General features: G+C 40.9%; 1 protein-coding gene across 2 annotated transcripts in view; it reads left to right on the forward strand.

The window, feature by feature from the left end:
- The window catches only part of PACRG (parkin coregulated), a 489,876-nt gene that overhangs the window by 451,236 nt on the left and 14,271 nt on the right, over window positions 1-24,369 (forward strand). The gene's annotated exons all lie outside the window — the stretch shown is intronic.

Here is a 24,369-nt window from a genome sequence, read left to right on the forward strand (position 1 = left end):
GGGGGGGGGGGGGGGGGGGGGCAGGCTTTTAAAAGCATGAATTTGACAAGAGGAGAAGCCACCTGCTGTGCGGAAAGGGTTGGAGAAGGGAGGAATGGGAGTTAGGAAACAGGAGTCTTTTGCAAGTATCTAGGCCTGGGGTGACAAGGGCTGGGAGTGATGACCGCTGCCCGAGAAGGGGCGGTGTCTAATCTGACGCCGTAAACCGAAGCTTCCAGTCTCCAATTTTTGAGTGACACGTGCTTATGACGGGTGATTTGCTTTTAAACTGAAAAGTTCTTACGTCCGTGTACCTTCAGCGCAAATAGCAGGATCCTCTGAAATACTCGCTGACTGAATGCATGCGTGCAGCTGTGAATGAATGAATGAATGAATGGACTACAATGAGGGGCGGTTGGAGTTAATTTCCTGACAAAGGGCAGGGACTCAGGGCATTCTGATCAGCATGAGGAAGCTTCGCCCTGGCCCTCTCGCAGGCTCTGTCCTGTTGCACAGGACCCAGCTGGTCCCCACACTTTTCCCAGGTGTTTCCTGCGGGGCCTTTGGGGACGGGCTTTCTTTCTGCACTGCGGGAAGACGACCGGCTTCTCTCCCCCAGTGCACTGGAGGTGGACATTGTTTGGGCCCGTGGGTATTTTTTATTAGTCTTAAGAAATGTGAGGAAGCACAGTATCCAAGTACAGCATGAAATGATGATATGAATTCCTACGCTATGCGGCTGTTGAGAGGATTTAAAGACTTGATAAATAGAAACCGTTGAGAGCAGTCACGGGTGTGTAAGAAGCACACACTGGCGGCTCTTGCACTTTCATCATCGTTATTATCGACCTAACAACTTGCTCCGCCTACAAAATTCTAAATAACTTCATTCTAGGTACAGACTAAATAAAAACAATTCCTCAATTGTATTTTCAGCTGTGCAGACTTTCCTGCTTGCCTTTAAAACAACAGCTGCTTTTCTAAGTACCCAGGTGGTATGTTGGTGATTGAGGTTAACTAGTCCACCAGTGTTTTATTTTAGTGATTAAAAAACAGAGGGGGGGCACCTGGGTGGCTCAATCAGTTAAGCGTCTGGCTTCAGCTCAGGTCACGATCTTGTGGTTCGTGAGTTCAAGCCCCACATCCAGACTCTGTGCTGACGGCACAGAGCCTGGAGCCTGCTTCATATTCTGTGTCTCCCTCTCTCTCTCTGCCCCTCCCCCTGTGCTCGCTCTCTCTCTCTCAAAAGCAAATAAACATTAAAAAAATTTTTTAAACCTAAGTTTTATATTAATATTTACCATAATAGAATGTTTCTCAATTCTGAATCAAAGATCAATAGCATAATATTTTGACTATTATACAGCTCACTTCTGCAAATAATAATTGGACCCATAAATCGAAATGAATATTGGTTATGTATCCTTCATTATTTAGCATTAAAATCACTCTGTCATTACTTTCTAATTATCTTTTCAGGAAAAAAAATAGTACTAGGCCAATTCCTATAAAGTAATTTGTGTTTAATTGAATTAGTAGTTGTCTTTGATTAAAGTATTCTAAAGCCATTATGAAATGAACCTCTTATGTATATCATACTGGTGGATTGTTTTTACCTATGTTATCAAGATGGCTAGAAATATCAATTATAAGGTTTATGAATGAGAAGTGAAAATGGGTCCATTCTTCTCTTTCAGAAAAGTGGGTGGAAATAGAGGAAGCCGGGGGGTGGGGGGGTAGGAGGAAGCCAGGCAGGGGCCGGTGCTGGATGAGTGTCTCGGATCTAAGAAAACATGCTACCTCCCCACTCTCACATGCTCAGCCTACTTGCCTTTTCCCTAACATTTACTGATCACTTACTCCATGCAAGCAATTTGCAGAGGGCCTTGTGTGCATTACCTCTTAATTCTCAAAACGATCTCATGAATTAAGTACCTCCGTGGCCCTCATCTCGCAGAGGCTCCCAGCTAGGCTGAGGCTGGCATCACACGTCAGGTTCCAGGGCTCAAGCTCTGAACCACCACCCCTCCTGAGAGCCACATATTTGGGGAAGTTTCCCTCTCGGCCGGCTACTCTATTTTAGGAGGACACGGCTCCTTTCTGCCTTAATCTACAGTTAGCACCTCACTATGTGGCTTAGCTCTTTAAAACAGAACATGACTAAGGCTAAGGCTCCAGCTAAGGCTGTGTGCCCAGAATCTGGACAGAGACCTGGAGGTCAATCATGAAGGTCAGAAAGGCAGAGGGCACAGAAGGACATGTGCACGCGGTGGCCCACTGGGCATCTTGAAGAGGCAGTGGAGTCCTCTGGATGCTGTCCCTGCCAGAGATACTGTTCCATGAACGACGCTCTTCCTGAGACTTTTACCCTCAGAGGCTAGGCCTGTCTCTTGGCAATGCTCTGTTGGCAGAAGTATTCAGCCACGAGAACGCCAGGCTCATCCCTGTGCCCACAAATGACCACTGCACCCTTCCACGAGCCATAGGCTTCTGTCTCAGTAAGGTGCCCATCCATTTCCATCTCAGAAAAGGACATTTCTGCCCACAGAGCATCATGCAAACCCATCAGTGTAGGAGTCTCTGTCTTTTTGTAACTAAATGATTTATCTTGGCTCATTTATTTACCAAACAGCTATTGAATGCCTACCATGTACCAGCTCGTTAGCAGTGCTGTGGTCAAGAAATGAGCTGACCTATGAGAATAGAGGGTGTCTGGCTTCAAAGCCCTAATTTTTTTTGAGGATTTTTATGAACTTACATATGCAACAGGACCATAATATTTCACACCAACGTTACAAAAATCTATTTGCAATTAATGGAAAGCTTAGATCCTCACGCATTTGAAAGATATAGTTTGTTCTTCCGAAGTATCTACCAAAACTCAAATCTTATTACTAAGATATTAGAGAGGACCTGCTTTAAAGATGAGATTAAGAAGCAGGTTTTTCTGTGTATCAATTCTACTTATATATGCAGACCTTCTCAATTACTATTTAGTACTTAAAAATAGTTTATTCTTAGAAGATATCATAGAAATCCTGTGTCATGTTTAAATTATTTACTCTCTGAGTAAAGCCTTGCTAAGCAAGCAAATCTCAACACAGTCCTAATAAATTATTGCTAATTCCAAATTAATGTGTTCTGTCTTTTTCCTCTTCTGATTGCTAACTTTCTGGTATTTCGCCATGCTCTTTCAGGGTAGGCAGGTCTGGGAAAGAAAGCTAAGTAATATTCAGATCAGTTACTTTCACTCTTAAGAAGTGTTTATAACTAAGAGATGAGATGTTGGTATTTTCAGAATTCTGCTTAGGAAAATATTAAAGTAATTTAAAAAGAAAGGAAACTTAGTTGAATCATAATGAAATTCAGCATATTAATTTTAAATGAACAATATCTAATGGAAAAGCAGAAGTAAACTGCATGACATTTTGAAAATACGGAAGGGGCACCCAGGTGGCTCAGTCTGTTAAACGTCTGACTCTTGATTTAGGCTCAGGTCATGATCTCACAGTTCCTAAGGCCGAGCCCCACATCAACTCTGCACTGACAGCACAGATCCTGTTTGGGATTCTCAATCTCTCTCTCTCTCTCTCTCTCAAAATAAATAAATAAACATAATTTTAAAAAAGAAAATATGAAAATATTATAGGTGATCATCTTCCACTCAAACAATCTGCATTTAAAATCTCAATTGTCAAAATCTTTTACTCACCTGATAGAATTTATGACTTCACCTTTCTAGTATAGTTGGAATTTTTGCTTTTTTTCCCATAAGAAAGTACTAATTTAGTTTGCTGTTCATATCTTCTGAAACCAAGTCCTTAATTTTGTTTAAATTGTTTTATGATTCTATCAGCTAGAACATCAGGAGTTGCCCACTTTCATCCTAAAAAAACAGCAGGTTTTACCTGCTTTTATGTAATATTCATTTGTGCTTTATTTTTATCCACACTTCCTTAAAAAGCAGGAAAGTGGCTGATTTGGGTCACTGTCGTATTTCTCTCTCTCTACGTTTTTCACTCCCTGGACCCCACTGCTGTCTCCTCACATTTGGCATTTCTTCTGTGTGTGGAACTTGACGTGTGTTCCCAGCCTGGGCAGACAGACCGAAGCCGTGCGCTGCCCCAGTTTTCCTAGTTGCTGTTTCAGACCACACTCAGCTTTCCGTAACAGCCTTCTCATCGGTCAAATAAATTAAAATATTTACTGGTCTTTCCTAGATCCTAGCAACAGCCAGTTGGAGATTACAGTTTTCAAAAGATCTCATTCACAATTTTAAGGAGCTACGACCGAAACTGTGTAACTCCTTGCAGTAACTGTAATAAGAAATCTGTAGGACAGCTATGAAAGAAACCGTTTGGGAATTTTGAAGACTGGAATATATGGACAGACATACCTTCCTGGTGGGAACTGCTCATGTAGTAACGGTCCTCGGGATTGGCCCCTAGCATTGGTAACTTTGGGGACTTTAGCCTTGCCATTACAAACAGTCTATATTGGGGCGCCTGGGTGGCTCAGTCGGTTAAGCATCCGACTTCGGCCCAGGGCATGACCTCACGGTTCGTGGGTTCGAGCATCGAGAGCCTGCTTCGGATTCTGTGTCTCCCTCTCTCTCTGACCCTCCCCTGCCCACATTGTCTTTCTCTCTCTCAGAAATAAATAAAACGTTAAAAATTTTTTTAAATAAAAAATGAATTAAAAAAATAATAAAACAGTCTATGTAGGGTGGGACCCGCAAGAGGCCCTTCCCCCACCTGCCTGGCCCAGAGGTGAGCATGTGAGTCAAGCTGGATCAAAAGGGACAGATGGAAATACTTGAAGAGGTTATGCGATTCCCAATGGTGGATTCTGGAAAGGCCCTCCTTAGTTCATACCATCCATATTCCCAGACCACCCCCAATTCCTGCCTCCTTTCTGAGATCTCGCTTTTCACATGTTTTTTGTTTGTTTGTTTGTTTTATTCTATAAGCTACTTCATATCTTTCCAGTAAGTGCTTTTTAGGCTTATTATTGAAAGTTAGTTTTTGCTTTGAGCCAAGAACTAAACTATTATAATTTGATATTATAGAGATGCTCCATCTCAAGTTAATGAACCAATTGGAGACTTTTATGGATCTTAAAAAAAAAAAGGATTCAAATATTCACATGGGAGAATAAATGGGTTAGAAGACCAAGTAAGTATTGAGAAGAAAAAGAGAAAAGAATGGAATGTTTGCTCTATTTTAAAACAACAGTAATTAAAATTTGTGGCCCTAACAATAGTACAGATAGACCAATGTAATAGAAATAAATCTAAAATTATATTAAAATCACTTAATATTTTAAAAGACAGCATTCCAAATCAGTGAGAAAGTAAAAGATCATCCAATGAGAGGTGCTACGTTAGCAGACTAACTCCCTGATTGGGGGGGGGAGGGGAAGAAATTGTAATGATTAGGCCTATTTTAAACCATCACTAAAATTTAAAAATACAGATGACTTTAAAAAATTAAAAGTAAAGTGTAAAGTGAAATAATTTTTTTAAAAGCCAAAATATAGCACAGGCAAATATAATATCAAAGAAAGGAACACTAAAAGAAAAGATGTATTTGATTACATACAAATGAAAACAAATTGTGTGTGTCAGAATTCCATCTGTATTTATGCATGTGTATTTTATTTTATTTTTTTAATTTATTTCTGAGAGACAGCATGAACAGGAGAGGGTCAGAGAGAGAGGGAGACACAGACTCTGAAATAGGCTCCAGGCTCTGAGCTGGCAGTCAGCACAGAGCCCGACGCGGGGCTCAAACCCACGAACTGCGAGATCATGACCTAAGTGAGTCGGACGCTCAACCGACTAAACCACCCAGGCGCCCCAACCTATTGCCATTTCTATAGCAATCTCTTTAAATTTAAAAATTAACTGAAGTAGAATTGACATCATTATGATGTTCAGTTTCCAAATCCCATATATGGTATGTCTTTCCATTTGTTTCTGTCTAATGGGTCTTTCTACAGGGTTTTAAAGTTTTCCTCATACAGGTTGTATAAAAGCTATTAAGGTCTGTATATTAATTTTCCGTCCTACTACTGCATTGAATTCTTTTGCTTATTCAGTTGATTCTGTTAGGTTTTCCAGATAATAAAATATGTATGTTCCAAACATTGGTTACTATGTCTTCCCCTTTCCAATTGTTTACCTATAATTCCTTTCTAATAGCATCGGCAATCTATAACATGGTAAATAATAGTGGGAATGCTCATTGCAGATCTCCATTAAGTATGATAATGGCTTTCAGACTCAGATATATATTTTTTAACTTATAAAGAAAATTATTGCACTCTCTGTTTTTATCAGTAATGGTTGTTGTATATCATCCAGTTTCTAATCAGCATCTGTAGAAATGATCATAAATATTTTTCACTTAATCTTTAATATAATGCTTCATGAATAGAATTCATAATAATGAATCATCTTTACATTTCTGAAATAAGCTATATTTGGTTATAATGCACCAACCTTTTAAAATGCTGCTGGGTTCTGTTTGCCATTATTTTATTTAAGATTTATGCTTTAAAATCCATAAATGATATTAGTCTATTGTTCACTTTCTCTACAACTTTTGTGTTTTGTATAATATTATACTTCTTCCAGAAAAGAAAATTGATAGTTACCTCTTTTTCTCTCTACACTCGGAAAATACACTGAATTTGTGGAATTCTCATGTCTGGGCCTAGTGAGGTTTTTTATTTTTTTCCTTTTTGATTGGGGAGAGAGTAGCTTTTTAAGAGCCTTCTATTCTTCTCCCATAGAAAGCAAGTCTTTTTAGATTTTCTCTCTCTTCTGGGGTCAGTTTTGATAACTTACATTTTCTTAGATGTTTTCAATTTCTGCTGAGTTTACATTTGTTTGCATAGAATTGAACAAACTAGTGTCATATGTTTCTTTTAATTCAATTCAGCTTTTAGGTTTCTTTTGTTACTGTGCCATTTTTGTCTTCTAAATTTCTTTTAAAAAGTTTCTTCAGATTTTATTCAGCTTATTTTGCTGCTCTTTTTCTAACTTTCTGACTTAACTTAATACTTTTTTAACTTTTTATTTTTAATTAGTACAAAGATTTAAGGTGACTCATTTTTTTCCTGAGCATTTTAGTGGCCTCTTGTAACTTCTGAGAACCAGTATTTTTATTATGCTGTCTTCTATCTATTGTGTGATTTGGGATTGTATTTCCTCTTTGACCTAAAATCCTTAAATAAAATCAAGTCACTTGGTATTTACCTTTGTTTCTGTTAGCTATACTTATTTGTCTGTCGCTTGATGAATCTGCTTCAAAAGACGCTCTTTAACCTCCAACTATAGCAAATGAGACAATCAGCGAATTAGCTCCACTTCCTGTCTCCTTTCCCTCTTCTTTTTCTCTGCTAGTTGTATCATTTCTACATGGTCAGAGCCTATTTAATATGTATATTCTGTTTTGCCACCCCAATTCCCACATCGTTTTAGTCTTAGTTCTTCAGTTGAATCTACTGACTACCCAGCGCTGATCATGTTTGTTATCTCTGGATAAAGTGAGGATGGGCCTCTAGTAGTTTCCTCAAAAAGGAGAGAAACAGAGTTCTCTAACATCACATTTTTTTAATGTTTATTTATTTTTGAGAGGCAGACAGATCATGAGGGGGAGAGGGGCAGAGAGAGAGAGGGAGACACAGAATCCGAGCTGTCAGCACAGAGCCTGACGTGGGGCTCGAACTCACAAACCATGAGATCATGATTTGAGCCAAAGGCAGATGCTTAACTGACTGAGCCACCCAGGCGCCCCACTAACATCACATTTTCAAACCTGGTTGTCTTTAGCCTTCGTACTTGAAGACTAGTTTGACTCAGTCTAAAATCGCTGATGAATTTTATTTTCTTGAGTTTGGAGAGATAGGTCTCTACTGTCCACTGACCTTGAGAAATCTGAGACAAACATGAGTTTTCCAACTTATAAGTGACTCGGTCCTTTTGTCTGCTTATCCAATGATTTTTCTCTGTATTTGAAACTCTGTAGCACAGGCTATGTATTGGGGAGGTAATACACAGGGTCAGATCTTCAAATCAGGCTCACAAGAATCATAGATCTTGCCTCTTTATTAATAATTCAGAACCTACAAGTAACTTCAAGACACAGGGAAAGCATGAAATCAGACTGTCTGGAAAGCACCCAACATCTTCCCTGGACATGTCAGGATGCACACTCTACTAGACAACATTTGAGGTAGGTCCCCAAGGAATGTGTGGAGAGTATTACTTCTGATCATGAAACACCTCCATTTTATAGACCAATAATTGGCATCTTCCCCACTATGTTTCCCTTAATAAAACTTTGAGGTGGTTCAGAGTATGTTTACAAGGAGATTTGGTCATTGCTTTCTCTTTCTCCACCCATACACATACCCTCATCCCCACGATAGAGAGGATAGGTTATACACCTACTGGTCAACTTTGCTGATGCACCGTGTGCTCTTCCAAAATATGGGAGCAAGTCCTCCTTTAGGTTAATAATGGTTTCTTGAATTAAGATTTTTAATATTTGTTCTGTTCCAGTTACTTCTCTTCTTCAAGAGCTCCAATTATGCGTGCTTAAAAAATCTCTATCCCTGTCTTCTCTCTCTCTCTCTCTCTTTCATTTCATCTCTCTTCATTTTAAATTCCTTATTTCAGGGGCGTCTCGGTGACTCAGTCAGTTAAGTGACTGACTTCAGCTCAGGTCATGGTCTCGTGGTTTGTGAGTTCAAGCCCTGCATCAGGCTCTTTGCTGAGTGTAAAGCCTGCTTCAGATTCTCTGTCTCCCTCTCTGCTCCTCCCCTGTTCCGGCTCTCTCCCTCAAAAATTAATAAACATCAAAAAAAAGTCCCCTATTTCACTTTGATTTTGCTCAAGTTTTCTCCTTTCTATTCTCTATTTTATCATGTTTTCTGTAGGAGTGTTCTTCCTGTGCCCCTTTCAATTTGATCTTCCTTTCTATGAATTTTTTTCTCTTACTTCTTTCCTGAGTTCCCCCAATTCACTTTTCATTTCCTCTGGTGGCCTTCCTGTCTGTCCCCTGAGATTTTGTAGGTTCGCTCTAGGGGCTCTTCCCATAGTTGTGATTGCTTCCTTGTCAATCTATAATTTTTTGTTAATTAAGTTGTAATGTTCGAACTTTTGTCACTCTTGGCACGTTCGGAGACTCCGTGTCTGGCCATGTGTCAGTGTTCTTTCCCAGCAAGGGCTCCTTCCTGTGCCTTTTCCCAGAGTGCCATGCTGTGCCAGCTTTGCTCTTTGATGAGAATTCGACTTTCCAGTCACTTGGAAGATCTTCCTGTGAGAGAATAGGGTCTATTCCACAAAACTAGAGTGTTCCTGCTTTAGCATGTTATCTGGGAAGAATTCATTTCCCTGCTTCCTCAACAATCTAGGAGGCCATCCGCCCGCGGCCTGTCCTGCTCACCATACAGGGCCCACTGCCGCATCAAGTTGTACATCCCACACAATGATCACAGGGGTTTGGATGGGATGGGGCATGGGGGGGTGCGAGTGGCCCACATGTTTGAAGCCGTTTCTTAGAAAGTGTAAGTTTGCAAGTATACAAAATAGATGGAAAGTCGGGGGAAATCAAAAAACTCTAGCACAAAGGCTGAAAACTAGCACTAGCTAAAAATCAAGTTAAATCAGTTTTTTCCCTGTGTATGAAATCTAGACAGTGCCCATTTAATTTCATCTAATTTCAGAAATATAAATCTATAGGAGGCTCTCTAGAAAATGAATCTTCAAATTTGTCATTTTGAAGATCAAATGGAAATAGCTTATATTCAATAACAGCCAATTCTAAGCAAAATACAGTATTCATAGGATAATGATATGTGATCGACATATGCTGTGTATGTGAGTCAGGCTACACTGAGCTAACCTTTTGGTCTAGGAGTTTAACAGTACAGGAAAAGAAATAAGGCCTACTCGATTTCAGCACACATTCCAAATTCAATTAATTTTAACCAATATATGGACAACATTCTCTCTTTTCTTATTAAAATAAGATACCTTAAACATTCACGATACAATCAGATGAGTGTCATGTTCACAAAAAGTAGACAAGAATGTTTCAAAATTATTATAGATATAATTATCAGCAATAAAAGCATTAATTTGAATACTCTGGCTGGTCTCCCCTTGAGAAATTTCTTGATTGGATCCCTTGGAGAGAAAACAGTCCAGTTTTCTTTTCGTCGCTGAATAAAGCATTCAGACAATGTTAAGATGTTTAAACTAAAGGCGCTATAGAGGAAAAATTCCACCTTAACATAGATTTTAAATCAAAGCCTATGAGGTGATACACATACTAATGTTAATATGCACACAGGCTCACACCATGTAAGGAAAAGAAACATTACCGCCCCCTCTACGTCATCATCAGGTCAAAATTGCCCTCTTAGAGACAAAAAGTTAAAATCTGGGGTGCCTGGGTGGCTCAGTCCATTAAGGGTTAACTCTTAGTTTTGGCTCAGATTATGATCTTACAGTTCGTGTGTTCAAGTCCTGCACTAAGCTCTGTGCTGACAGTGAGAAGCCTGCTTGGGATTCTATCTCTCTTCCTCTCTCTGCTCCTCTGGCATTCTCTCTCTCTCTGTGTCTGTCTCTCTCAAAATAAATAAATAAATAAATAAATAAGCAAGCAAGCTTAAAAAAATTAGAATCTAAACAAAGTAATTGGTCAAGAAGTCTCAACTCAAATGCTATCTACTGGTTACTCTCTACAAACATATTCTTCTTACCTTTTTATAAAAGAAAACGCACTTACAGAGCTTTACTATGAGAAGACTCAGACCATCCAGTTTTCTGCACTCTCCTTACTCATCAAATGCGACCGGAAGCAGCAGTTTCTCTTGGCAAACACGAGCGCCATGTTGCCCCCTCTCCGCCCTTTCCAATGCTGGTTTTCAATCTGGTGATACAGTGACCTGATAGTGCACAAATTTCGTGTAAATGTGTGAATTTTGGTGATTATCATCAAATAAAAGAAGCTCTTACCAAGCTGATATAAAATGTATTACAGAAAGTTTTTCACAGCTAATACTTGGCATTTGGTACCTTTGTGAATGTACAATTCAAAACTCACTTTGGGAATGTTATATATGTTGCTCTATGGTATTATAACGTCATGTTATATGACATTTGAAAGAAAATCAAAGTCAGATTTGGGGTATTTTTAATCTATAACTCATTCATAAATGTGTGTGGTATTAATCTAAAGAAACAACAATAACCTTAAAGAACAGTGTTTGATGATTCTGTTTGGTGACGGATGCATATTGTGGTGTCTGAAATCTTTAGTCATGTACACTAAACTCTTGATGATTTCTCAAAAGACCTTGACTTAAAGATGTGGAAACTGGTGAAGGAATTGGCTCTTCCAATTTACAAGCAGCAATTACATGTCACAAAAGATTAGAAACTCACGGTCAAATAAACTGAACAAAGTCATGCATTTTGAACATCAGATTTTTCACATTATGATGCCACAAACACAATATTGGAGATGTGTAGATAAGTGCTGTATTTTCCCAGTAAAAACGAATTGAAAAAGAGTTTAATAAACAGATTCACGTTGCATTTTTTAAACGGTTGCTGTCCAATAAACTTCTAGATCTGTGAAGCTCTGAGTGACTTAGGGATTCTCCTGTCCCTGTCCCCACCCTATCCACAAGCAAACCGTTCTTCAAGGAGATCGTAGCTGACCCATGGCCACACCAGGAGCTGCCTCCTAGGCGGGACTAGTTGCCACATTATTAGTCTGTCATCACTCCCCTGCACCCTAGCAAAGCTCACAGGCATGCATTTCTTCTGTGCATATGATGAACAGGCGTTCTGGCGAACTTAGAGGTGGAAGCTATGAGCGGTTGTTGGAAAATTGCTCATGAAGTTGCTAAGTACACTTAACATATATAAATCTCAGTTTAGATCATGTAAAACTTGTCTCAAAACAGTATTGTAGCCTAGGTGGCCTCATATCATTGCTCTTCCTGTCTCCTGATGGCGTTTGGGTTCCCAAACATGTAGGGCCACCCGCCTCCCTGAGGATGCTGTGTGTGCTGTGTCTGCCGGCAGAGCTGTGCTCTTCCCTTGAACTCAAAATTGCCCTCTCTCAATGTCCCCTATTGAAGCTAATGCTGTTGCCACCTATCCACCTGAATAAGCCAGAAACACAGACGTCCCCCTCACACCCGCTATCACATTGAACACCACGTTCTATCTTTTTTTTGTATTTGTCAAAGTATGTCGTCATCTCTCTATCACCCTAGAACAATCTACTATGATCACACTGCACCTGGGCAGCACAATAGCCATCTAGCTGATTCCCCTCAGACTGTGTCCAAACGGCAGCCAAAATATAAAATTAATAGCCACTTGTCTATTTACAACCATCCTTTACATCTTATTGTACCCTTATAAAAGTGAATGACTGCCCTGTATGTGGCCCTGTATGTGTCACCCAATGTCACCTGACTCCAGCATCACCTGACTCCCGCTCACTTCTCCAGCTTCATCTCAAATACCCACTCCCTTCCTCCTGGTCTGCTACGCTTATCTCGGTATCTGTACAGGTCAACTCTCTTCCACCTCAGCGCCTTTGCTCAAACTTTTCTCTTTGTAATCTTTAACGCCTCCCCTTTCCCTCCTTATTCTTCCATCAGGCTTGCCCTGAAGCATCCCAACTCAGGGAGCTCCCCTGACCCCCTGTGCCGAATCAGGCTTCCAGGTCATGTGTTCCTATAGCATGACAAGAAGTCCATGTTTATTTAATGTTCCTCTGCCCTGCTGGACTGAAGCTCTGTGAGATCAGGGACCGGGTCTTCCGTCAACCACAGCACCCTCAGCTTCTGGCACAATCCTGACATCCAGCTGAAAATATAGTCTATCTTTGATTTCCTCTTGCTGCACGTCAGGACTGGAAAAGCCAAGGTCGCCATGTTTAGCTAGATGTGGGTGAAGGTGAAGGTGAAGCCTGAGGCCAGAGAGCTAATGCAGAAGCAAAGTCCAAGGGGAAGGAAGGCAGCAACTCTGATGGAGAAGGAGTGACGCCCACTTCTGCAGGGGCAGAGAGCAGACCTCGCCTCTCAGAAGAGGGAGGGACTCTCACAGTGGAGACTGTGATCAGTTTTCAGGGTGCTTGGTCCAAGCATGTATGGTACTGCTATAACTCCATCGTGGGCGGACGGCAGCACCCCGCAGCCAGGCACTGCCCCCAGTAGGGGGTCCGGAAGCACCGCTGGGTTGATTTCAACACCAACTACAGAATGAGCCCACCTATTCACCCAGGCTTCTGGAAGGAGTGAATTGCTCGGCACTCCCTCACGCCCTGACACACATGCTTAGTTGTACTGATTTCACTCCTGAATCGGAGGAAAGGGCTGTATTCCATGGTTCTGTCATGTAAATCACTTTTAAAAATTATTCTTCCATCTATAAAATTATGCATATTTTGGAACACAATCTATCTCTATCTGTGAATGTGGAGGGGTGAGTGGGATATTTCATCAGGATAACTATTTACTGACAATCCGTACTATTTTATAGTCCATGTCTTTGGAATGGATGGGAGTTCATTATTCAGTGGTTTATAAAATCTTAGAGACGGAATGATGAACTCACATCTGTTACAATTGGTATGGATGATAACACTGGTGTGAATTGTCCATAAATATTTATTGGCAGGAAATATCCACACGTATTGCTGTTTTTAGGAAAATAATGCATATTTTATTATTGATACATAAAGCAGGACATTTATGTTTACTACACATAATAACATAGTAATAAAATAATAGTTTGAAGAATATCAGAGCGGCAGAAACAAAGACGAAATTACAGGCTCTCAAGCTAGTTTCACAAAAACATTTCTAGAAGACCGTGCTACAATGATGAAGCCCTTTTAAAGTGTTAAAAACTTTAACTTAGTCAAAAATTGGCAATTGAGTTTCAAGATCAGAATACAATTATAATTTCCACTGTAAAAAATAGATGGTTGTCAAAGATCATCTTCTGAATAACTGGTAAACTCGTGATAAACTCAACACTAAGTTCTTAATACGAGCCTTGGTCATCTGCCTAAACATGTTCCTCACTGAATTCCATATTGTCTCACCCCCTTCCCATCAAAAAATGTTCCTCTGAGGAAAAAATTTTCCAAATGGGTACCTTTAAAAATATATAAACATGTATATGTGTCTGTACGCAGCTGCATGTGTACATATGTGTATGTGTGTATGTACATGTATTCCCTTAAAGACCATCTGATCCTGTATCTTTTTCTGAAGCACAGGTAACACATAACAGTTCACATCTAACTTTGAAAAGTCTCTGTTTATTGGTTGGTGGCCCTGTGGGATGAAAGCACTTTTTCCGGGGGATAGAAGGCTACAAAATCAAGAGCCCTGAGGAAAGGAATTTGTGGGCAAACATCGAGTTCACATTCGTTTTTGGTGTTCCGTGTAGCTTAGAAAAGACAGCCTGCTCTCGCCTTTCATTTCACAAAGTCTAGTCAACATTTTAAAAACCTGATCGATCCTCCTTGTGCTTACAAAAGGGAGAGGGACCCCTCCCCCAGCAAACGGAGCCGAAAGCCAGTTTCCCAGCCTGCAGCCCAGAGAGCTTCTGGGCTCCCCCCGCCCCCCGCAGCAGAGCAGTGCGGAAACCCCACGCCTCACTGGCCCCAGAGGCCTCATGCAAGGGCAGTGGCTGGGTTATAGCCCTCAGGCCCTCTGACAGAGAGAGCCTCACACCCAAACCAGCTCTGACAAGCCCATGGTCCCACATTTCTTTCTTGTTTCTTCTACATTCTGACTTTCCCTTCTACAGTCACCCAAAGGAACACCCCAAACCTTGACAATTTACACAGATGCTCTTTGAACATGTGCAATTCAAGTGTGGGGGCAAAGAACAGAGGGCTTTTTGTTTTGTTCTATTTTATTTTATTTTGTTTTGGCTGGGCATATGAAATTATTTTTCACATGTTTACGGAGATTAACTGAACTCGGTAACCCAAGTACCATTTGGTTCCTAGTTCTGCATAGAGGTGGAAACTCACACGCTGGGCGTGGCTTGGAAGGTTATGGAAGACTTTCAAAACACACCACAGTGGAACTCTATTTCTTTTGCCTTGTTGTTTTCTTAGAAATTAAGGTAATGATTTTTGAGAGGCTAGCCTTCCCGTTTCGTTCTTTCTTTTCTCTTTCTCTGCAGAATTTAGACACTCTTCAGATAACATTTATTCTGAATCATCTTTTTAGGGTCTGTATTTTAGAAAAAGATATTCAGCTTTCAGCTAGTGATAAGGCCTGGTTGTAGAATATCACAGAGCTTCTTGGGCTTCTTTCTTTCTTTCTTTCTTTCTTTCTTTCTTTCTTTCTTTCTTATATGTTTCTTTTTGAGAGAGAGTATGAGTGGGGGAGGGGCAGAGAGAGAGACACACACAGAATCCAAAGCAGGTTCCAGGCTCTGAGCTGTCAGCACAGAGCCCNTATATTATATAATATATAATATAAATAAGCATTTAAATATATAAATAAATATTTATACATAAATATAGTGTGTATAAATAAATATTATATATACATAATATATACAAATGCGTGTATGTAATTATTAATTATTAGTATAAAATATATACACAATTATAATGTATTATCATGTGTAACATATATTATATATAATAGTGTTGAAAGTGTCATCCGATTTACCTTCAGAAGGCTGTGGAGTATTCAGTCACAGGAGCTATGCACTTGGCTGTGGCAAAGAAGTCCCTTTCTTCCCTCGGGCTCTGTGTGCATGGTATTCTGTGGCCAAGGCAGTAAAGGCAAAGCATTGGAGTGATAAGAGCCCACAGCCTGAGCTCAGGTGCAGCTCTGAGCCCAGACAGCTCTATGATGCTGGACTAATCACGTCCAGTTTCTCAGCCTCAGTTTCTCCATCTGTGAAGTGAGGATAAGACCTATTGTGTGGGACTGTAATTTATGGACACTGATTCAGTGTCTATAAAGTGCACACCACAGAAGAAACTGCATAACTAATGGCTGTTATTAACATTATCCAACATTTGAAATCTAAAATGAATGTAAAAGAATTTGGCCATTATCATCATGTCCTTGAGTAGGAACTAAAAAAAAATAATAAGAAGAAGAATTTCTTGTTGCCAGATTTATAATGTTGAATCATTTTAGGCAGCACTTTACCTGGAATTTGAACATAAAAGTAGTTCTTGGTTATCTGAGGAACATCTTAATGCATAGAGAACTTTTTTATCACAAAATAATGACTCATCTATACCACCAAACACTTGTGAACGACTTTCCTCAATTATCTCCCCAAAATACAGAGAACATAAAGCAGTTTTATACAACATCTAACCATATCTAAAATGACTGTGGTGCTGTGGGTACGCTTGTGGTAAAAATCATCAGGTGCCTTCTGGCGAAAATACGAGCACATTCAGGACCGTACGGTCTTTCGGGTGACTTACCCGGTGGCTTCTCTTCATTAATGCAATTAGCTGTGAATTGCCACCGTGAAGACCAGGAGAAGGTGACCAGCAAAGTTGGGACCAAGTGATAAAAACAGTCCTCCCTCAGGGAGGGCGGGCGTCAAGGTCAGCCGTGTGCCGTTGCAGTGTTGGACTCGGACATTCAGATGGGGGTGGAAGGTGGTCCTTGGAATTGCCTCTGCTGATACTCACCCCACGCGTGCTGATGCTGGGCTCCATCAAGGGCCAAGCAACGTGTTGAGCGCTGCTGTGGACCACAGGACTTGCCTGTGTTTTAATATCGTTTGTGTTAATTTACCGATTTTTCCTGATACGGCCTCAGATGCATGAGGACCAAATCAGTTAAAAGATGCCTTTCTTTATGGGATTCCTTTTCCTAAGTATTTCCAAAGCACTTTACCGCATGATGTCACGGATTGTAAGAGTCATTGCATTTCTCGTATTAGTCTTGTATCAGTGTCTCTTTTGTAAATAACTCTTCGTTTTTACACTTTTCCACTGACTTCCTCAATATTTCTTCTTAAACCCTTTTAATTTTTTAAGTACTTAGGATTGTATTTGCAATGGAATTCAGTGAAAGCTGAGAAAGACTAATAATTGATCTGGTTCCGCAATGTGGTTCGAATAGCTCCAGACTGACCCCAGTCTAAAGGCCAGCAACAACCACAGGAAGACGTGAGCTGAGAAACACATGTGCCACATGCAGCAGGGATGTGTTCCCACCTAACCCCATGCTGCTCCCCAAAGGGAGCTCCTGTGATCCCCATTCTGCCCAGAAGAAATGAAGGATGGCAGAGTCTAGTGATTCGCTCATCCAGCTCCCGCGCCTGGTGGGTGGGGTGGACTCTGGGAGGGTGCAGGCAGCCAAAGCTCGCAGCCTTTGCCACGCTGCCTCTCAGCTTTCTTTGGGCTACCCGTTTCCCACAAATCATTGCTAATCCCCACTCCATGCCAAAGCTGAATTCGCTTAATTCACACTCACCCTGAGCAACCACTGAGGGACTGGCTTGGTGGGGTCGGGTTTTACCCAGAACCTATTTTATAGGAAACAATTTTCCAATGGACCAAAAATGCACATCAGTGTCCAAACTCCAAAGCCNCTCTCTTCCCAGCAGGCCGAGCTCCAAACCTCGCTTCTTTCTCTAACACTAGCCTGCCCAAACTCTAAATGAGGATGCCAGTAATAGCGCCTAGCCTCATGCTGCAAAGGTGAGATGAATTAATACATTTAAGCACAGCACAGCACCTGGCAATAGGAAACACTCAACAAACATCAGCATTGTTTTTATTATTATGTCATGGCTCTCCAGGGGGAGCCCTCAACAGGGGCCCATTCACACAGGGCCATTTACAAAGGACACCGCATTACATGAAGTCAGATCTGCATGAGCTTGACGTGAAGTCCAAGGTCAGGGTGAGGCTGGGACTTTGCTGGGTGTGGCCGCATTCCTAGGGCCTCCTCTGATCTGTCTCTTCCACACCCACCCCCTCCCTGATCTAGGATTCTGAAGGACACTGTTTCTCCTACAAATCCTAACACTGACTTCCTTTCTTGGAGGACATGACTGACCATTTCATTCAAATCCCTTATGTTCCTGCCCTCAGTTCTGGTGGCTTCGCCCTGGGTCTTGAGTCCCAGACTTCTGCCCCACCTCCAGAGGACCCCTCTGCTTGCCAGCTGTGACCCTGCCCTGTATCTGGCGTCCCAATGATCCCCAGTGATAGTGGTGCAGCGAGGGGGTGAGGGTCAGACCCCTTCCATCCTGTAACAATATTACTACTTCAAATTCATTTCTTCAACAAATGATTCCTCAACACTTACTGTATTAAGAGAGACAACATAGAGCATTCAAAGACAGTTTCCGTCTTCAAGGAGCTTAATTCTTGTTACTGAGACATTTTCACATTAGCTCTAAAATAGGTAGTTGGTGATGAGTATTGTATAAAAAGTATACGCACTTGTGTAAATGCTTAAAAAGAAAGACGTGTGTCTTCTGATTTTTTGTGATCAGGAAAGTCTTTATTGCCCAATGAACTTTACAGATTTCAGTAAGCAGGGGTGGGAAGGGAATACAGCTGTAGGAATGGCACAAGGAGAAATGAGAAGGTGGAAAGCCCCTTGCTCCTGGCTGGGGATAACAATTGTCATTTGGGGCCCTAATGTTCTCATGGGAGAGTACTGGAAAGTGAGTGTTGGCCCCAAGCCCATTAAAAGGAGCTTAATGCCAGGCCAGGGGAGCGGAAATGTATCCTGCAGATAATGATAAATTTCCAAAGGTTTTCACCAGTGGAGGAATGCAAGACAAAGTCTTACTTTGGTGGTGGTAAAGGATGAGTTTGAAGGAATAGGAAGGAGGCAGGGGAGAGCGGTGGAGAAGCTATTGCAGCAGTAATGCAAATTTGGGGTCAGGTCACAAGAGACTGGGTGTGGCCGTACCAGACAGGGAAGGGTAGCCAGCGTGACAACCTAGAGAATGTGGCGCATAGGACGGGCCTGAGTCACTCCTCTCTCACAGGTGGCAAGTCCAAATTCTTTTGGTGACATAATCCAATGTCTAACATTTTTCATGGAACCAAATTTTCACTAAAATAAAGCATAAGGTATTCAGAACGAAGGAAGAAACGTTATAGTTAACTTGTCATCCGGCCAATGTTTGTTTTTGATAGTGCAGATTCAAAGATGCCTCTATTCCTTAACCAGTTGTATTAATATTCTTCAATAATATTGAGGAATCTACACCAGATTAATTCAAAATCCTCTTTCTTCCAGTTCTCTAAAGAGATCTTTCTCCATGCCTTTTGAGTTCACTCTTAGGGATATTACCTTCTGACCAGGTCTCGCTGAAATAAGAATGCAATCTCACATCCTTGCAAGGATTTTTTTCAAAGATAGAAAGAGATACAGATTGACCCTAATGTATAAATCAAACATAGTGATCATATTTATTAAACGTCTTCCCACTGTATCAATGAATTATTCGAGTTACTAGAAAATATTTTCCATTACTGCCCTTTATTGTTGATATGAAAGGTGTAACAGCAAGTAAAGTTTCTCAAAAATCTTATGAACCATGCTGTTCTTTGGAGATTTTAATGACGCTCTGGGCCAGGAACATGATCGTTAATGAACTACTGATTCTGGCTCTAACGATCAAATGGAAGGGCCTTGATTCCTTGTTTCTGGCATCACACACACATGTGTAAACATGCAGCAGGGCGAACGAGGGTGTGGGCACAAAGTTACCTCTGAGGTCCGGAAAATCCACAGGCCCAAAGCCAGCCCAGGTCTCTGTGCTGGTAACCTATCAAGCTTTGCAAAGGGCAACAAAGCACAACAATGGAATTAGGCCTTTCATTTCTGGAATGATCCAAGGCAATGGTCTGACCAAGACAATGCAGCCTTCTGCCTCATGTAGCTCTGTACTTAACAGTTGATTGTTACCTCAGGAATAATGGGAGTATAATTTTTTGGAAATTTCAGTTATTACCCATCTACGAGGTCCGTGAGATCAGAAAGATTTATAACGAAAATGTTTTATCCTCCATATAGAGAATTGGGGGATTAAGAAGATGATATAACAATAAGACACGATTACATAATGAAGTCTGCACGATTATTAGAGAAAGCACAAATACTCCAATTACATGCACATGTATTAACGCACATTAGGTCCAGATATAGAAATAATACAGGCTTGCTGTGTTTTAAGGTTTTTAACGAAAGTGTTAATCCTTTTTGAAAATTAAATAAGGATCTAGAAAATCACATTTTTCACCATCAATAAGGAATATGAGAGAGATAACTGAAAAGAAAATAATAGTATAAGCCACACCTGTATATAGTCTCATAGTCTAGTAATATCTTCTAGCACTTTTCTGTCTTTTAATTCCAACCTAGATTTCATTTTTGCCAAGATACCACCTAGCCTGATACCTCCAATAGCAATAACAGAGCAGACCCAATTATTTCCTTAAGAAATAAATGATTTTTTTTGGTTAGGAAACTTGGTATTTTAATGAAAATGATCTAAAACAAAAACATGCAATTGTAGTAAAATAGATGAGGAAATTGTACTTCTTTGTATTAAAATATTTTTCATAAAACATTAAAAATATATTAGTGAGAATTTAATCTCATATAAACAAGATGATCTGCTATAATACTGTTTTATGTATGTTTATATGAAATTGCATGGGAGTAAAACAAATTATGTCATCATAATATTGTTTCCCCTACGGAAATATTTGTATAGAACAGTTTAAAAAGCATATCATAGAGGGAAAAAAATCTCAGACTTAGTGAGGATGGTATCGTTAAACAAGTTATTTTTCTGGAGAAGCAAGGAAAATGACTAAAAACAAAATTTACATTTCTAATTAGTCAGTAAAGTTCATTTGTCAATATTCCTCAAATGTTAAATGGCAGCTCAATAAAAAAGAGAACCACTGGAGAAAATTTGGAAACGAAAGAAATATTTTAAAGGGTCAGGTAGAAATTTTTTGATTTTGTGGTAAATTTTCTGACAACCATATCTGTACTTGCATTTAATTTTTACTAATCTTGGCGACTCATAGTTTGTACATTATTAATTTCATAGAATAATTCCAAAGCACTTGTAAAGAAGTAAAAGGAATTTAGAATTTCATGTAGATTTATTTACCATCTGTCTTTTTAGATCCATAATGTCTGGGGTCCTAGTTATGTAGTTTTTTATAGGATTAATCAATGATTTCCTGACAGACTGACTACCAGAACGATGGCTAGAGCAGTGAGTGACGATATTCCGCCCTGCAATGTATTTCATGCATTGTATTTCACCGTGGTCTTCCAGAAAGGGCACTCATTACACTTGCCAGTAGCTTTTCAATCTGAGAAAAACAACTTTAAATGCTTCACACTGATTTCTGTAAACAGTTTGCTTTCTCTTAATTTGTAACGTTATATCTCATAACAGGCTGTAACTACATGAGAGGAGGTGGGAAAAGTCATACGTCCCGATGTGTCTGTCCAAATAATTATGTTTACCTGACCTCATTGAATGGCTTGTCAGTTTTCAGTCTGGCCTCGCAATAGACCCGTGCTATTCAAAATCCTTTATAATGTTGAAATAAGAATATGTAAAGACCTTCTTTTCCCATTACTCACTAAAGAGGACGGGCAGGTTCATCATCAGACCTCAAAACAAAATGGACACAACTGTGCTTATTTATGCCTGAAAGAGATGTTAGTGCACTCACTGAAATGCATCTCCAGCCAGAGGTCAGGGTTAAGGTTATTGGCATGGTTTTCATAAGGACACTCATGTTGCACCCGTCTGCACTGTCCATCGCCTGAAGATAAATAGGAGACTTCAGTTTCCAAAATAACAGTGATGTTCTGTACGGCCTCGTTTGTAAATAGTCCAGTTCGGAGGTAACCTCGAAGTCTTGATTTAAGACACATCGCAAACGAGGGCCGGACCAGACAGTAACCAGACAGTTACTAACAGCCTCGTTAGTAACTGAGCATGGCCCTTCGGAGGCTGACCTAGGAAGCAAATTAATGGGTAGATGGCTGGCTCAGTGGACGGAAAATCATAAGGAAAGGTTGCAAAGAAGGCTTTTTAGAAGTCTAATCATTATAAATGTTCCTCTTTCTGGAAGTGATAATCAATTACTCTAAGTAATTTATTGATTATGCGATTTCCTCCAAAATCCACAGATTGCCTCCACAATCCCTCAGATTCTTTCAATTCCCAGGGTCCTACTGCCTAGGGGCATCTTTAGAAGTAACAGCAATTTCTTCAAGCCACCCTGCCGCCCCCTGATACAGTGCCTCTTGAGTCAGCGAAAAAGAAACCCATCCCAGAATCTTGTGCCCTGAAATCTAACTGGAGAGATCTTGCCACTCCCTAGCTTCCCAGGATGTTATGATACTTTGTTTCTCTTATAAAAACTACCCAGTAGATAAATAGGCTAAAGATAAGAACAAGTCATTCTCATAAGAAAAAAAATTAACCCCATATAGCAAAAAAAAAAAAGTTAACCCTTCTTAGTAATTAGGAAAATGCTAACTAAAGTAACCTTCAAGTAACATTTCACTTATCGTGAATTAGCCAACAGAATTTTAGTTATAGCACCGAATGCTACGATAAACAGGTAAACTCATATGTTGCTGGTAACATTATAAGCTGGCATGACCTTTCTGAAAACCGATATGGTAATATACATACGTACATCTATATGTATATATAGAATATATATATATACATCTATATGTATGTATATATAGAATATATATTCACACCAATAGCTACAAAATGTTTGCAGTCTTTGAAGGAGTAACATCGCTTCTGAGAATTGGTTCAAGGCAATAAGGAAAATTTAAAAAAAGACTGTGCACACAAAGACATTTATTACATTATTATCAAAATTTGTGAGGATCGGGAGGTAGACTCCATGTCCCTAACTCCCTAACTAGATTGCCTTTGTAATTTACACTCCTCCAACTCCGTGGCTGTTAGTCCCTAAAAGTTACAATTCTGTATGGCGTGTATCGATAGTGAAAAGGATGAACGTCATAACTTCGTGGGATCCTGCTCTCTGGTGACAATTTCTTCCAACCTCAAGGCCTTTCCTGCACGTGTTCTTGGGCACGCCGCGTCCCTCCCCGGCTGCTTGTTACAAACCAGCCTCTTCCCAGCATTCAGGTCTCGACCTAAACTTAATTTTCTCCAGAAATGCTCCTGGTCCCCTGCCCAGCGTGGTCCTATCCCTCTCTGCCACATCACCCATTTTCATTCCTTGCTCCAACTCCTCACTCTCTGAAATGCCCCTTGGCCGCGTCAGTTTATCCACACACCTTGCGCCTCTTCCCCCAGAATGTGGGCTGCTGTGTTTCCCAAGCTCGCTCACTCCTCTGCACCTGCTACGATACTACACACTGGATCTTCTTGAAATCACAGAAGTTGGAAGACGTCCTCTGAGTTTATATTAGGACCCGGTTCCTGATGTCCTCTGTGGACTGACTGTCTCAGTCCTGAGGCTATCAGACCAGAAGCCGGTATGCAAACAGGGCTCTGAGCAGTGGAAACAGCGGTGAGCACCTGGCGGGCTGCGCTGGGAGGCAAGGGGCCTCCGCTCCACCTCCGACAGGCTGCCGCCCTCTCCCACCGTGGGTGCTCCAGCCGCCCCCGCAGCTCCCTCCCACAGCCCCAGTGTAGACATGCCTGCGGTAGTCACTTACCGGTCCCCCTGCAGCAGAGGCCAGCCTATGGGGAAGCAGGGCAGGCTATGGATTTGGTGTCTTCCCAGAGGCCACGAGGGTTGCCTGGCCTATGCTAGACCCCCTTGACTCTTGAAATCCCCACCACTGAAGCCACTTCTTTAAACATTTAATTTTTTGTAATGTTTATTTAGTTTTGAGAGAGAGACAGAGAACATGAGCAGGGGAGGGGCAGAGGGAGAGGGAGACACAGAATCCCAAGCAGGTTCCAGGCTCTGAGCTGTCAGTACAGAGCCCGACGCGGGGCTCAAACCCACAACTGTGAGATCATGACCTGAGCCCAAGACGGACGCTTAACCGACTGAGCCACTCAGGTGCCCCTGAAGCTGCGTCTTTGAGCCAAATGTCTCTATAAAAATATAAACAGCCCAGATACAAGGACTTACCATCTCATGGCTGATCTTTAAGTCTGAGAACATAGGCCTTGTCCACAGAAGAGGTAGAGGGGCAATGTTCCTTAATAGATAGTATTTCCTGGAGACTGAAACTAAATTCATTGAGGCCTTGGATGGTGACGGATAATACTTCCCCGGTAGGAGGACCCCGGAATAAAGGAAGTCAAGAAGTCAGTTGAACCCTTGGTCC

The sequence above is a fragment of the Crocuta crocuta genome, unplaced genomic scaffold (genome assembly GCF_008692635.1).
Source record: "Crocuta crocuta isolate KB4526 unplaced genomic scaffold, BGI_CrCroc_1.0 scaffold11, whole genome shotgun sequence".
In the NCBI taxonomy this organism is placed as follows: domain Eukaryota; kingdom Metazoa; phylum Chordata; class Mammalia; order Carnivora; family Hyaenidae; genus Crocuta; species Crocuta crocuta.